The sequence below is a fragment of the Erinaceus europaeus genome, chromosome 13, assembly GCF_950295315.1.
Source record: "Erinaceus europaeus chromosome 13, mEriEur2.1, whole genome shotgun sequence".
NCBI lineage: Eukaryota > Metazoa > Chordata > Mammalia > Eulipotyphla > Erinaceidae > Erinaceus > Erinaceus europaeus.
In genome coordinates this window covers 59,198,637-59,212,659 of record NC_080174.1, presented here as the reverse complement: position 1 = coordinate 59,212,659, position 14,023 = coordinate 59,198,637, and the positions used below count along the sequence as shown (strand labels likewise).

General features: G+C 40.9%; 1 protein-coding gene across 2 annotated transcripts in view; it reads right to left on the bottom strand.

Annotated features, from left to right (window-relative positions):
- Positions 1–14,023, bottom strand: part of LOC103112002 (cytochrome P450 4A6-like) — a 33,828-nt gene that overhangs the window by 19,296 nt on the left and 509 nt on the right. The window lies entirely within an intron of this gene.

Sequence of the window (14,023 nt, the reverse complement as noted above, 5' to 3'; positions counted from 1 at the left end):
GATATAGTGTTTCTGGAGGCTTTACTGACTGATGTCAGGGAGGTGTTTGATGGAGTATGTTCTCTTTAGTGATCAAAAGTGAGGTGGTTATGTGAACTCTGGGTGACTATGTGAACTTTGAATGAACCTTAAGGCAGGCAGCCATGTGGCCTGCAGTTAGTGAGGAGAAGCAGTGAGATCTCTGTGGGCTTGAGAGTCTGATAAGGGGAAACTGAGTCTGAGAGACTGTTTTCCCCTTTGCTCATCTCTGTGATAGAGGTTAACAAGGGGGTGTCTTTACCAGACCTTCATCCAAGGATGAGGGGAAATTTTCCCTAAACTCTACCAAGCTTACACATAGCCCCACAGATATAGACCAGGGCCCATGAGAGAGAGCACATGTACACATGTACCCATAAGTTAGGGGAAAATATATACCTTAAAGCAATAGTGCAAATCACTTTCAGTGCGTCAATAAATGCAGCAAGCAAGTACAAAGACCTAAAAAAGACACCCAAAAGTACCTAATCAAATAGTTTCTACTTAGACCTAGACACCCTCTTCACCAACCTCCTATTTCACTTCCTTCAATCACTCCAAAGCTAACCTTGTCAGACAAAGTAAGGACTACAAAAGCTGAATAAAGACAAGAGACTGGCATATATTGGTGATGTCTCTTTGGTTACTACCAGGCCACCCCATCACCTGGGGCCCTAGTCAGGGAGTCCTGGGATTTCCACACAGATATGATGGGCCTAGACCTCTAATGGATCCTTCTCTACACTGTCATGAGTCATCTCCATCAGGAACAACATAATGGACCCCTTTGTACACCCCTGTAGGATCTTGCCCTCAGTATGTATCAACAATGGTAGGGAATGTTCCACTCTCCAAAGGGAGGTTGTGCAACATACTCTATCACTCGAGAAAGATGGGTCCTAAAACTAGTGCAGCCTGAAATGCTCCTAGCTGAGACCATAGAATGCGAGCTCAGACCTACAGGGATGCAGAGGTTACATAGGCTCCTGTGCTGAATATGGGACCCAGTTCAAATTGATGGGATCTACAGTTAACAATATTTATACACTTTTCCCATATTTGGGAGCTACTCTTTTCCCTGGTCCAGCTTTCTAATCCATTTTCCAGATATGATGCCATCCCCCCTAAAAATACCTTGGGTCTACCTACATATTAGATGTCAGGCTCAGGCAAAAACTAGTAAATTCATGGGCCCCTTGGAATATACTTAAGATTGACCTACTAGCTTTTTCCAAAATGGAGATTCCCAAATCTTTATCTTCAGTATTCTTGCCTTTAGGTCCATGACTAGTCAACAATTTTTTCTGCTTTCTATCTTAACCCTTTTTCAGCCACCAGGTTCCAGATGATAACCATGATGCCAGTCTGACTTCCCTAGGCAGACGACCTCACCAGTGTGTCCTGGAGCCCTGCCTCCCCAGATCCCTGCTCCACTAGGGAAAGAGAGTGACAGGCTGGGAGTATGGATTACCCTGCCAATGTCATGTTCAGTGGGGAATTTATTAGAGAAGCCAGACATTCCACCTTCTGTACCGCATAATGATCCTGGGTCCATACTCCCAAAAGGTTAAAGAATAGGAAAGATTTCAAGGGAGGTAATGGGATAGGAAATTCTGGTGGTGGGAATTGAGTGGAATTGAACCCCCTCATAACCTATGGTCTTGTCAATATTTCCATTTTATAAATAAAACAGAGAGAATAAAAAAAGAGAGAATTTTGGATGTCGTTGGTGTGATATTCATATAAGCAATTTGTTTTTTATTTTTTAATTTTTTAAAAATAATTTATTTCTTTATTGGGGAATTAATGTTTTACATTCAACAGTAAATACAATAGTTTGTATATGCATAACATTCCCCAGATTCCCATTTAACAATACAACCCCCACTATGTCATTCATCATCTTTCATGGACCTGTATTCTCCCCACCCACCCACCCACCCCAGAGTCTTTTACTTTGGTGCAATATTCCAATTCCATTTCAGGTTCAACTTGTGTTTTCTTTTCTAATCTTGTTTTTCAACTTCGGCCTGAGAGTGAGATCATCCCATATTCATCCTTCTGTTTCTGACTTATTTCACTCAACATGATTTTTTCAAGGTCCATCCAAGATCGGCTGAAAACGATGAAGTCACCATTTTTTACAGCTGAGTAGTATTCCATTGTGTATATATACCACAACTTGCTCAGACATTCATCTGTTGTTGGACACCTGGGTTGCTTCCAGGTTTTGGCTATTATAAATTGTGCTGCCAATAACATATGTGTACACAGATCTTTTTGGATGGATGTGTTGGGTTCCTTAGGATATATCCCCAGGAGGGGAATTGCAGAGTCATAGGGTAGGTCCATTTCTAGCCTTCTGAGAGTTCTCCAGACTGTTCTCCACAGAGGTTGGACCAATTTACATTCCCACCAGCAGTGCAGGATGGTTCCTTTGACCCCACACCCTCTCCAGCATTTGCTGCTGTTACCTTTTCTAATGTATGACATTCTCACAGGAGTGAAGTGATATCTCATTGTTGTCTTTATTTGCATTTCTCTGACAATCAGAGACTTGGATCATTTTTTCATGTGTTTCTCGGCCTTTTGGATCTCTTCTGTGGTGAATATTCTGTCCAAGTCCTTCCCCCATTTTTGGATGGGGTTATTTGTTGTCTTGTTGTTGAGTCTGGCAAGCTCTTTATATATGTTGGTTATTAAACTCTTATCTGATGTATGGCACGTAAAGATATTCTCCCATTCTGTGAGGGGTCTCTTGGTTTGGGTAGTGGTTTCTTTTGCTGTGAAGAAGCTTTTTAATTTGATGTAGTCCCATAGGTTTATACTTGCCTTAGTCTTCCTTGTAATTGGATTCGTTTCATTGAAAATGTCTTTAAAATTTATGCGGAAAAAAGTTCTGCCAATATTTTCCTCTAAGTATCTGATAGTTTGTGGTCTAACATCCAAGTCCTTGATCCACTTGGAATTTACTTTTGTATTTGGTGAAATACAGTGATTCAGTTTCATTCTTCTGCATGTTTCAACCCACTGTTTCCAACACCATTTGTTGAAGAGACTCTGCTTTCCCCATGTAATAGTCTGGGCCCCTTTGTCAAAGATTAGATGTCCATACGTGTGGGGCCTCATTTCTGGGCTCTCAATTCTATTCCACTGGTCAGTGTGTCTGTTCATGTTCCAGTACCAAGCAGTTTTGATGACAATGGCCCTATAATACAATTTGAGATCTAGGAGTGTGATGCCTCCGGTTCTGTTCTTTCTTCTCAAGATTGTTTTGTCAATTCTAGGTCTTTTCTGATTCCAGATAAACATTTGTAGTATTTGTTCTACTCTCCTAAAAATGTGGTTGGGATCTTGATGGGGATAGCATTAAATTTGTAGATGGCTCTGGGTAATATATTCATTTTGATGATGTTAATTCTTCCAACCCATGAACATGGAATATCTTTCCACTTCTTTGTGTCTTTTTCAATTTCTTTGAGTAGTGACTCATAATTTTCAGTATACAAGTCTTTCACTTCTTTGGGTAGGTTTACTCCTAGATATTTTATTGTTTTTGTTGCTATAGAAAAAGGAACTGATTTCTGGATTTCAATTTCTTCTAACTTAGTGTTTGCATAGAGGAATGCCACTGACTTTTGAATGTTAAATTTATAGCCTGACACATTACTGTATTGCCTGATGATTTCCAAAAGCTTCTTGCTGGATTCCTTAGGTTTTTCCATATATACTATCATGTCATCTGCAAATAAGGAGAGTTTGACTTCTTCTCTTCCAATCTGTATGCCTTTAATTCCTTGCTCCTGCCTGATTGCTATGGCAAGAACTTCCAACACTATGTTGAATAGTAATGGTGATAGTGGGCAGCCCTGTCTAGTACCTGATCTGAGGGGAAATGCTTCCAGTTTTTCACCATTAAGTATGATGTTGGCTGTAGGTTTGCTATCTATAGACTCCACTATCTTCAGGAATTTTCCATCTATTCCCATTTTTGTAGTGTTTTGATCATAAAGGGATGTTGTATTTTGTCAAAGGCTTTCTCTGCATCTGTTGATATGACCATGTGGTTTTTGGTCTTGCTTTTGTTGATGTGGTGGATCACATTGATTGATTTACATATATTAAACCAACCTTGCATGCCTGGGATAAACCCCACTTGGTCATGATGAACAATCTTTTTTATATACTGCTGTATCCGGTTGGCGAGAATTTTGTTCAATATTTTTGCATCTATGTTAATCAGAGATATTGGTCTGTAGTTTTCTTTTTTGGTTGTGTCTCTGTCTGCTTTTGGTATCAGGGTGATGTTGGCTTCATAGAAGCTGGCAGGGAGTATTCCAGTGTCTTCAATCTTCTGGAAGACTTTTAAAAGTAGAGGTATTAGTTCTTCTTTGAAAGTTTTGTAGAATTCATTTGTAAAACCATCTGGTCCAGGACTTTTATTTTTGGGAAGATTTTTGATAACTGTTTCAATTTCCTTAGCTGTGATGGGCCTGTTCATGTTATCCACTTCCTCTTGACTTAGTTTTGGAAGTTGGTAGGTATCTAGGAAATCATTCATTTCTTCCAGGTTCTCTAGCTTGGTGGCATATAGTTGTTCATAGAAGCCTCGCATGATATGTTGAATTTCTGCGGTGTCTGTTGTGATATCTCCTCTTTCATTTACTATCCGATTTATTTGGGTCTTCTCCCTTTTTTGTTTTGTGAGTCTGGATAAAGGTTTGTCGATTTTGTTTACTCTTTTGAAGAACCAACATTTACTTTCATTTATTTTTTGTATGGTTTTCCTATTCTCAATGTTATTTATTTCTGCCCTAACTTTAGTGATTTCTGTCCTTCTGGTTGCTTCAGGTTCCTTTGTTGTTCTTCTTCTAGGTCTTTAAGATGTGCAATCAGGCTGTTTATTTGTGCCTTTTCTTGTTTCCTAATGTGTGCTTGTATAGCTCTGAACTTCCCTCTTCAGACTGCTTTAGCTGTGTCCCAAATATTTTGATAGCTTGTGTCTTCATTTTCATTGAACTCTCGAAACATTTTGATTTCTTCCTTGATTTCCTCTTTGACCCAGAAGTTGTTAAGAAGTGTACTGTTGAGCTTCCACATTTTGGGACTGTTACTAATCTTTTGTTGATTGTTAAGTGTTAGTTTAATTCCACTGTGGTCTGAGAAGATGCTTGGGATGATTTCACTGCTCTTGAATTGGCTGATTCTGTCTTTGTGGCCTAACATATGGTCTATCCTTGAGAATGATCCATGTGGATTTGAGTAAAATGTGTATTCCAGTTTCTTGGGATGAATGACTCTGAAAATGTCCAATAGTTCTAGTTTATCTATCTCTTCATTTAGCTCCCTTATGTCTTTACTGATTTTCTTCCTGGATGATCTGTCAAGTTGAGAGAGTGGGGTGTTGAAGTCCCCTACTATGATTGTGTTACTGTTAATATATTGTTGTAGCTCTTTCAGTAGAAGTTTGATGTATTTAGATGGCTTCTCATTGGGTACATAGATATTAATAATTGTTAAGTCCTCTTGATTGACTGATCCTCTGAGCATTAAGTAGTGTCCATTCCTATCTTTTGTAATCTTATCTATTTTAAAGTCTATCATGTCAGATATGAGAATAGCTGTTCCTGCCCTTTTTTGTTGGCCATTGGCTTGTATGATAGTTTTCCATCCTTTCACTTTAAGTCTGTGTTTGTCTTGTTGAGTTAGGTGAGTTTCCTGTAGACAACATATTGATGGGTTGTGTTTTCTGATCCATCTTCCTACTCTGTGTCTTTTAATAGGTGAATTCAGGCCATTGACATTTATTGATATCAAAGATTGAAGATATTTTAACGCCATTCTTGTAGAGTCTTAGAGTGTTTTGATAGATGTCCTATTTGTGGTGGTCTGGTTGTTTATAGGAGACCTTTCAGAACTTCTTTCAGGGCAGGCTTGGTGATGGTTGCTTCCTTCAACTGTTGCTTGTCTGAGAAGGTTTTGATGCTTCCATCTAGTCTGAATGACAGTCTAGCAGGATATAGTATTCTTGGCTGAAAGCCTTTCTCATTGAGTACTCGATAGATATCTTGCCATTCTCTTCTGGCCTGTAGTGTTTGTATGGAGAAGTCTGCTGCTAATCTTATGGGTTTTCCTTTGTAGGTGACTCTTTGTTTTTCTCTTGCAGCCTTCAGGATCCTTTCTTTATCCTTATTCCTTTCCATTCAAAGTATGACATGTCTTGGTGTCTTTAGGTCTGGGTTAATTCTGTTTGGGACCCTCTGGGCTTCTTGAATATTTATATCTTTGGTGTTGTCTAGACTATAGAATTTTTCAGCTATTATGGCCTGGAGAATGCTTTCTTCCTCTCCTTCTCTTTCTTCCTCTGGTAAGCCAATAATGCGTATATTGTTTCTTTTGAAGTCATCCCATAGGACTCTGTTGTTGTTTTCAGCATCTCTTAGTCTCTTTTTGAGATCTCTACTTCTTTTTTAGTTGTCTCTAATTCATCCTCAATCTTGCTAATTCTGTCTTCAGCCTCATAGATTCTATTCTCTCTGCCCTCTACTGCTTTCTGGAGTTCATCTATTTTGTTGCCCTGCTCTGATACTGTTTTAGCTTGTTCAGCTAGTTGCCTTCTTAGCTCAGCGATTTCAGCTTTCAGCTCTCTAATAACCATGAGATAATTAGAATTTTCTTCCATATTCTCATTTGTTGTTCCTGCATTTCTGATTACAATTTTTTCAAATTCTTTACTCACTCCTGTTATTATTTCCTTAGCTAATGTTTGGATGTTGAACTCATTGTTTTATGCTTCACCCTCTGGAGGACTTTTAGCTGGACTCTTGTCCTGGTTCAAGTCTCCAATATTTTTTCTTGTTGTTTTAACCATTTTATATATGTTAACAGTTTTTTCAATCCCTAGTTGGAGCTCAGTGGTGTAAAAGCCTCTTTTTTTTTCTTCCCTGTAGGCTATGGGAGCCTGAGGGCTTTTAAACTATCAATAGGCTTCTTAGCTTAATCACTGACTCCTGACCAAGAGATAAAGCAGGGTGTGGCAGACATAATCTAGTGGTTACGCAAAGAGACTTTCACAGCCCCTCAGCTATGCCACTGAGGTATAGGTCTTCTCCTGAGTTTCCCGGTTAGATCTCTGTCCCCTGGTGTCCCTCCCTGTTGCTGCTCCAGATTCTGAGGGTAGTAGCAATGGAGACTCAGAGTTGCACTTAGTGAGTCTCTGGGGAGTCCTTTCCTCCCTTCAGCTGTCCCCTTGTTGTGGAGCAGACTGGAGGTGGTGTCTCTGCTGATAAACTGTTGAACTGTTAGCAGCCACTTAATCTCTCCTTAGGCCACTCTCTCCTCTCTGTCACCAGCCACACGTGTTTGTGCTCACGGGTGATTTACTGGGTTCCTGTGGTCATTCTAGTCCTGTCTTGTTTCGGTCTGGGTGGTCTCCTTTGGTATTCCTAGTTGATCCGGGAGAGGAGAGACTATTTTTAATTTTTATTTAAGAAAGGATTAATTAACAAAACCATAGGGTAGGAGGCGTACAATTCCACACAATTCCCACCACCCAATCTCCATTTCCCACCCCCTCCCCTGATAGCTTTCCCATTCTCTATCCCTCTGGGAGCATGGACCCAGGGTCATTATGGGTTGCAGAATGTAGAAGGTCTGGCTTCTGTAATTGCTTCCCCGCTGAACATGGGCATTGACTGTTCGATCCATACTCCCAGTCTGCTTCTCTCTTTCCCTAGTAGGGTGGGTCTCTGGGGAAGCGGAGTCATATGGATGACTAAAAAAAATAAACACAAGGGTCCAAGTAGTGCCTCACCTGGTTGAGTGCACATTACAATACACAAGGACCCAGGTTCGAGCCCCATTTCCCACCTACAGGGGGAAACTTTGCAAGTGGTGAAGCAGGGCTGTAGGTCCCTCTCCCTTTCTCTCTCTGTCTCTCCCTCTCTCTTTCTCTTTCATCTCCTTCCCTCTTGATATCTGGCTATCTTTATCCAACAAATAAAGATAATTAAAAAATTGTCTGTAGATGTCATTCAATGTACTTAATATGTCCATTTAAAATGAAGTTTGGAAATGATAATTCTCTTGCCTGGCTGACAGTTCAGAACTAGGACAGTGAATACACCAAGGTTTAAGACATTTACAAGTACAAAAACATTGTCATTATGAATATCAAAGGTTAAGGCTCCCACAGCTGGCAATTCAGTTGGAGGCAATTGAATAAGATCTGCCCCTAACACCAGGGCAATTATGACACAACCCTAATCCCTACTTTCCCACTGACAACAGTTTTTATTGAAATGTATAAAAACCAATGCATTCCAGCCCAGCAGCTGGAAGTTGCTGACAAGTCTCTGTCTCAGCTTTGAAGCAGAAGACTCCTTCTTACTCTTCTGTCTTCTCCTTCCTGATGACTATTTCTTAATAATAAACTCCCCCCCAAAACCTTTGCTGTTGTCTTATTCTCTTTTTTGGATCCCTTGTGCATCGGTGGCCAGGAGAAGGCAAAATATGCCTTCATTGAACCTGTGCATTTAGAGTTAAATTGAAATGAAAAATTCAAAGGAAAAAAATAGAAAAGGAAAACCACTGCAAGTGGTAGACTCTCACTTTCACATTGCAATATCCTGAGTGGAAATCTTGGTAGGAAACCTTTGATTGTAGTCAGTCTGCTCTCACTTTTGACATTGTCAGCACCTTGATGGACTCTGTTGGTTACCACTCAGCTTGTGCCATGCCCAGCTTGAAAAAAGATTAAAAGTCTGGGTGCAGAGGTAAAAAGGTGTTCAGGCCTGGTGGGAATTGACCTGAAACCCATTAATGAGGAATAAATATAACTCCCTGGCCTCCAAGCAGCCTCAGTCTCATTCTTTGGTTATGCTGAGGAAAAATTCAGGACACAGGGGGGTCCTTGAAAGTACATTCAGTTTTTGCTGGGTTGACACACATGGAACTGGGATGCATGCTAGCATATTCTGAACATAGTTTATTCTCACTGAGTTTGCTTATGTGGAGCAGAGATTCACTTGATGAAGGGTTCCCTTTTTTCATTTTGCACTATATGAAGGGGGAGGAGTTACCTTGATCCAGCCAATGAAAAGTGGGCCCTGGTGTGATATAAGGAGTGTTATAAAGGAGCAGATTTTGAACAAAGAGGGTCTTGGGCCTTGGTCACTGACATTGTTTTTGTTTTTTAATTTTTATTATCATTATTTATTGGATAGAGACAGCCAGAAACCTGATAGGGAAGGGGAATATAAAGATGGAGAGAGACAGAGAGACACCTGCAGCAATGCTTCACCACTCACAAAGCTTTCTCCTTGTAGGTGAGGACCAGGGGCTTGAACCTGAGTCCTTGCATACTGTAGCATATATGCTTAACCAGGTGCACCACCACCTAGCCCCTGACCTTGGGCTTTTAACCTGGGTTTTTGGGCCCAAAGACCCTCAGGAAATCCATCCCCCCCAGTCTCTCCTCTTAACTTTACTTTGCACTTCTAACAAAGAATTTAGAAAGCATACACCTGAAGGCATGTCCTTTGAAATTCTTGTTCATTGGAGCAGAGAATGAACCAGAGAGGAATCCACTTGATCCCGCATGGCCCCCAGAAGTTACATTTGAGCTGGAGAGCTGTATTACAGATCTTTATATAAAAATGTTGGACACAGCCATGGTTTCTAGAGATGTCCAAAAAATTGTTTTTTCCTCTTTTGATTTTTTTTTTTTAGTCTTGGTATAAATGTGAAACGTTTTAGACTTAAACTGTGTGAGTAGAAATGGTTCAACTAGGACAGTACAGATCTAAATTTGTGTTTAAAATGATATGTCTTCATAACAAAAGCTTTTCTCCTCTTGTGTATTAAAGACCATGTTTATGTGTGTGTGTAAAGTTTGGTAAACATTAACTTTAAGGTTAAAAGTGTAAATTTGAAGCTACATTCTTACCAAACAAAGTTAAATAAAAGAGTTTTCAACATAATTCTCATAAGATAAAATTAATTTGCATTTAAAGTCTAAGGTAAAAATTAGTTAAAAATCAATATATTTTGACTAAATTTGGTCTGAAAATCCTGCACACACCTAGGGTGTGTCTCCATCTTAAATGGGTGTAACAAAAGGTAGAAAAGACTTTACTGATATGTAAAGCTCTCAAATACCTTCTAAATTAAAGAGGTAGAACCAGCCCAGGCGAATGATAGATTACATAATGGATATGCTAATGATTCTCATGCCTGAGGCTCTAGCAATGGTTCTTTGCCTTACCACATTTTATTGCACTTAAATTGGTTAAACAGCCTTAAAATCATACTAGAAAGGCCTTCCAAAATTATAAAGGTACTTAAACCAATTATAATGATTAAGTTATCAATTACAGTAAACTGCTAACTTGTTACAAGTTTTATTTTTTTTTGTAAGTAAGTGACTACAGCTGTCAAACCTTCACATGAAGAAGCATCTGCTCATATGGTAAGGTATTAAACTATAAGACATTCCTCCATATTCAACTTATATAAATTAACAAAATTCACATATTTTTCTACACTTAACTGGTGTATCTCGTTTTGCCACTATAGGCCTGCCTTTGTCAGCCAACAATTTAAAGACTTATTTTTCCTTTATACATCACCCATGCCACAGACATCCCTTACAACCCCCAAAGACAAATGGTTGTTGAAAAGGCCCGCCAAATGCCTAGGCCCAATCAAGTAAAGAAAAAAGGGGAGATACATCCCCCCAATATTCAGTTACATTAAACCTTTTTAAATATCTATAAAAATTTGAACCAGATGCCCTGCTAACCATGGGAAGCAGATTTGTTGTGTTTCCTTCATAGGAATTCCCAGAAATCCATTTGGACTCCTGTCCTCTGACATCGCCCACAAGATGACATGACTACAGCAAACCCCCTGTGACCCATGATGTGACCTGACATGATCTAAAAAACCTTATTCACAGACTTCAAGGACAGAACTTTCTTATTGCCTTCTCTTGCCCATCGATGTCTGCCCTTCCTGCTTCTGCTTCACCTGTCACATTTTGGTGGTTCCAACTCACTCCCTATAGAAAAGCAGAATTCCAGTGGCTGACCTTCCCCATCGAGATAGATGTGCAGCGTTTCAACCCCTGTCATTTCTTCTCCTGGTCGTCGACATTGAACTGACACTTTTATAGGACTTGTTGGTACACCTCTTGGACACTTTATACCATTTTACAGCAGCTTCCTTCCCTTTACACTGCTGGGTTTCTCAAAGGCTGACCTATAGTAGTTCATGGACTTTGCAGCCAGTTGCTTTGGGGACTATACAGCGATGAATAGCCCCTTGGCTTGGCAGGCTATAGCCTCTCACCTGCAGACCCTGCCCTTTGAGGCAGGAAATGCCCCCTCATTACTACCCCTGCCCCCAGAGGCAGGAGATGCCCCCCCAGAGGCAGGAAACACCCCTATGAGCACCAGGCCTCCCCTTGGCATCACACTGGCTCTTGCTGCTCTCCTATTTGTCCCTTCCTGTCTTGTTCTTTTGAAATGCCTGCATGATATCGTTCAGGTTTATGCCCAAAAGATTTCTGTTCACCCCTATACTACTATTCCTCGGTCACAGATGGAGTCTTTTCAGACATTGACCCATTTTAATGTGATGACTAGATAGAAAGATAGGGAAAGATGTAGGAAAGATGTAGAAAAAATTGTGAAGAAATGGTGAAGCCTGGCAGAGATTAACCTATGAGATAAGTCCCTCCAGGTAAGTCTTTCTCTCTACAGAGGGGTTGAGCAAAAGAGGGGGACACATAAATCTCACAAGGTTGGCAGCTATGTAAGTCTTCCCTCCCCCACAGAAACATCCTACATCTTCCCACCGGAGCCTGGCATTCCTTAAAAAACATTTAAGCCTGCTCCACTCTAAATGTCCTATACTATGGCCATTAGATAAAAAGAAAGGGGGAGGTGTTGGGATATTGTACAGATGTGGTTGAGTTAGGCAGGACCCACAAACCACCATATTTCCATGAGAGTATTATTATTTACATATCAATCTTCTGCCTTGTTTTAAAGTAACTCCTCCACCACCATATTATCCCCTCAGGGTATCGCCCATTCCCAGGAGAGCTGAAACCCTAGCAACCATTGCTATGGAAGCTTTCTACCTTCCCAGAATGCCTTGTTTTCTCCACCCCCTTTTCTAGCCAATCCCGTCCCAACTTGCCACTTCTGGAATTTCTCCCATAAAAGCCCTCCTGCTTCCGCTTTCTCTCTCTTGCTCCTTTTTTCTCTTATGCGACTTGACCCAGAAAAGGGCTGCTAGTCATAGTGGGAGGCAGCCATTTTGCTAGCTCCAAGTGGTCTAAACTACTCTGCTCTCACCCATTTCTGGGGTGTCTGCCCATTTCTGGGGTGCCTGTGTGAATGAAGATTTCTGTTCCTGCTCAGCTCCGGTCTCTTCTCTCTCCCCCGTGACACAACCTGACACACTGCTCCATCACAGAGATGCTGCTGCTGCTCCTCACACCTGCCAAGCCTCTTACTGCATGTGCACAGGCTCCTGCCTCTAGCTGTGTCAATGAGCTCCACTGCTCATTGACACAGAGCAACTACCTCCTTTCAGCTTTTAAGACAGCTCTGATTTGCTGCCCCTGGAATTCTCATAGATACTTGAGCTTACACAGACTCATTGGGTCAGCTCTCCTTTATTTCACTGCTTCTAATGAACTCAGTTTCTCTGCTCTGCAGGCATCTAACCTCTGCCTGCACCTTCCTGGAAAAAGGAATAAAATTTGCCTGACTATGGGCAAGGCTCCTTCATTCAGCATATATTTGTTTATTTGTTGAGCCGGGCTCTGATTAGATACTGAATTAGGACACAAGTACAGATCCTTACCTGTGTGGAGAAGACTGAAAAGAAAGTAAGAGGACATGCCAGTAGAGTATTATTAATGCTACATAATAGAGAATAGGAAAGATGACCTATTTAGAAGTGAATATCAGCTTCTCTATATGAACTTTGCTCCTTCATTGAATCATCATTGCCCAAGATGCTACTGAGTTATAAAGCTGAATCAGAGACCACTTCTCCCAAGTGATCACATCTGTCACCCTACATATGAAACAAATGAATCCAGTCAGTGCTGCTTTGAAGGGTGAGGAGGTATTCTACTGTTCTTGGAGACCCAAAAAAGACAACTTGGAGGGGGTGACTGGGACTGCACTTTGTCAGAATGACACACAAGAGACATGGTCAGTTGACATAGAGGGCATGGTGTAACTCTTCTCCATTGATAATCATATTGCTTTTTCTGAATGAAAGAAACCCCAACTATCTGCAGCATTCCATTTCCTCCAATATTTCTTTAACCCACAAACCTTTTAATGAATCCTCCTTGGAGACCCCCACCCCTCATTTCACTCTTAGGCTTCCTGCTTTGGTCTTGGTACTGGAAGAATATGGTGAGTAGTACTGGCTCTCTCCCAGTCAGCACTTGCTCTCTCCTTACTTCTTCCATCTCTACACACATCTAAACAAACACTCCTCTATGTTAACTATGTACTGGCTATTGGGGGTGAGGAAGATGACACCCTCAGTTCCAACAGCACAGAGATTTCAGGAATGAGAGCCAGGGTTGGTAACATTCTGTGTAATTGTGCAATTGAAATGCAAATACTCTGTAACTGAGGCCATTTGAAATTTCTGTCACACATGTACCAACCACACATCAGGGTTTTATCACTAAAATCATTACCTACAAACTTTTGTCCTGGGCAAGTGCAAACTGTCTCTTAAATCTGATATTCCCACCTTTCCCCCAGATTAACCCCTCAGCTAGTTACCTGACATGTTCTGAGACCCCTGTTCATCATCTTAATAGACTATGACTCACACAGGGCAGGTGATATTTGTCATCCTTGGCAAGCAGAGGGCCAGCTGGAGAGGATGGGACTCATTTACTGGGCAAAAGGCATCTAGAAACCTTCTTCAGTAAGAAGAGCAAGAGGTGCTCAGCAAGATTGAG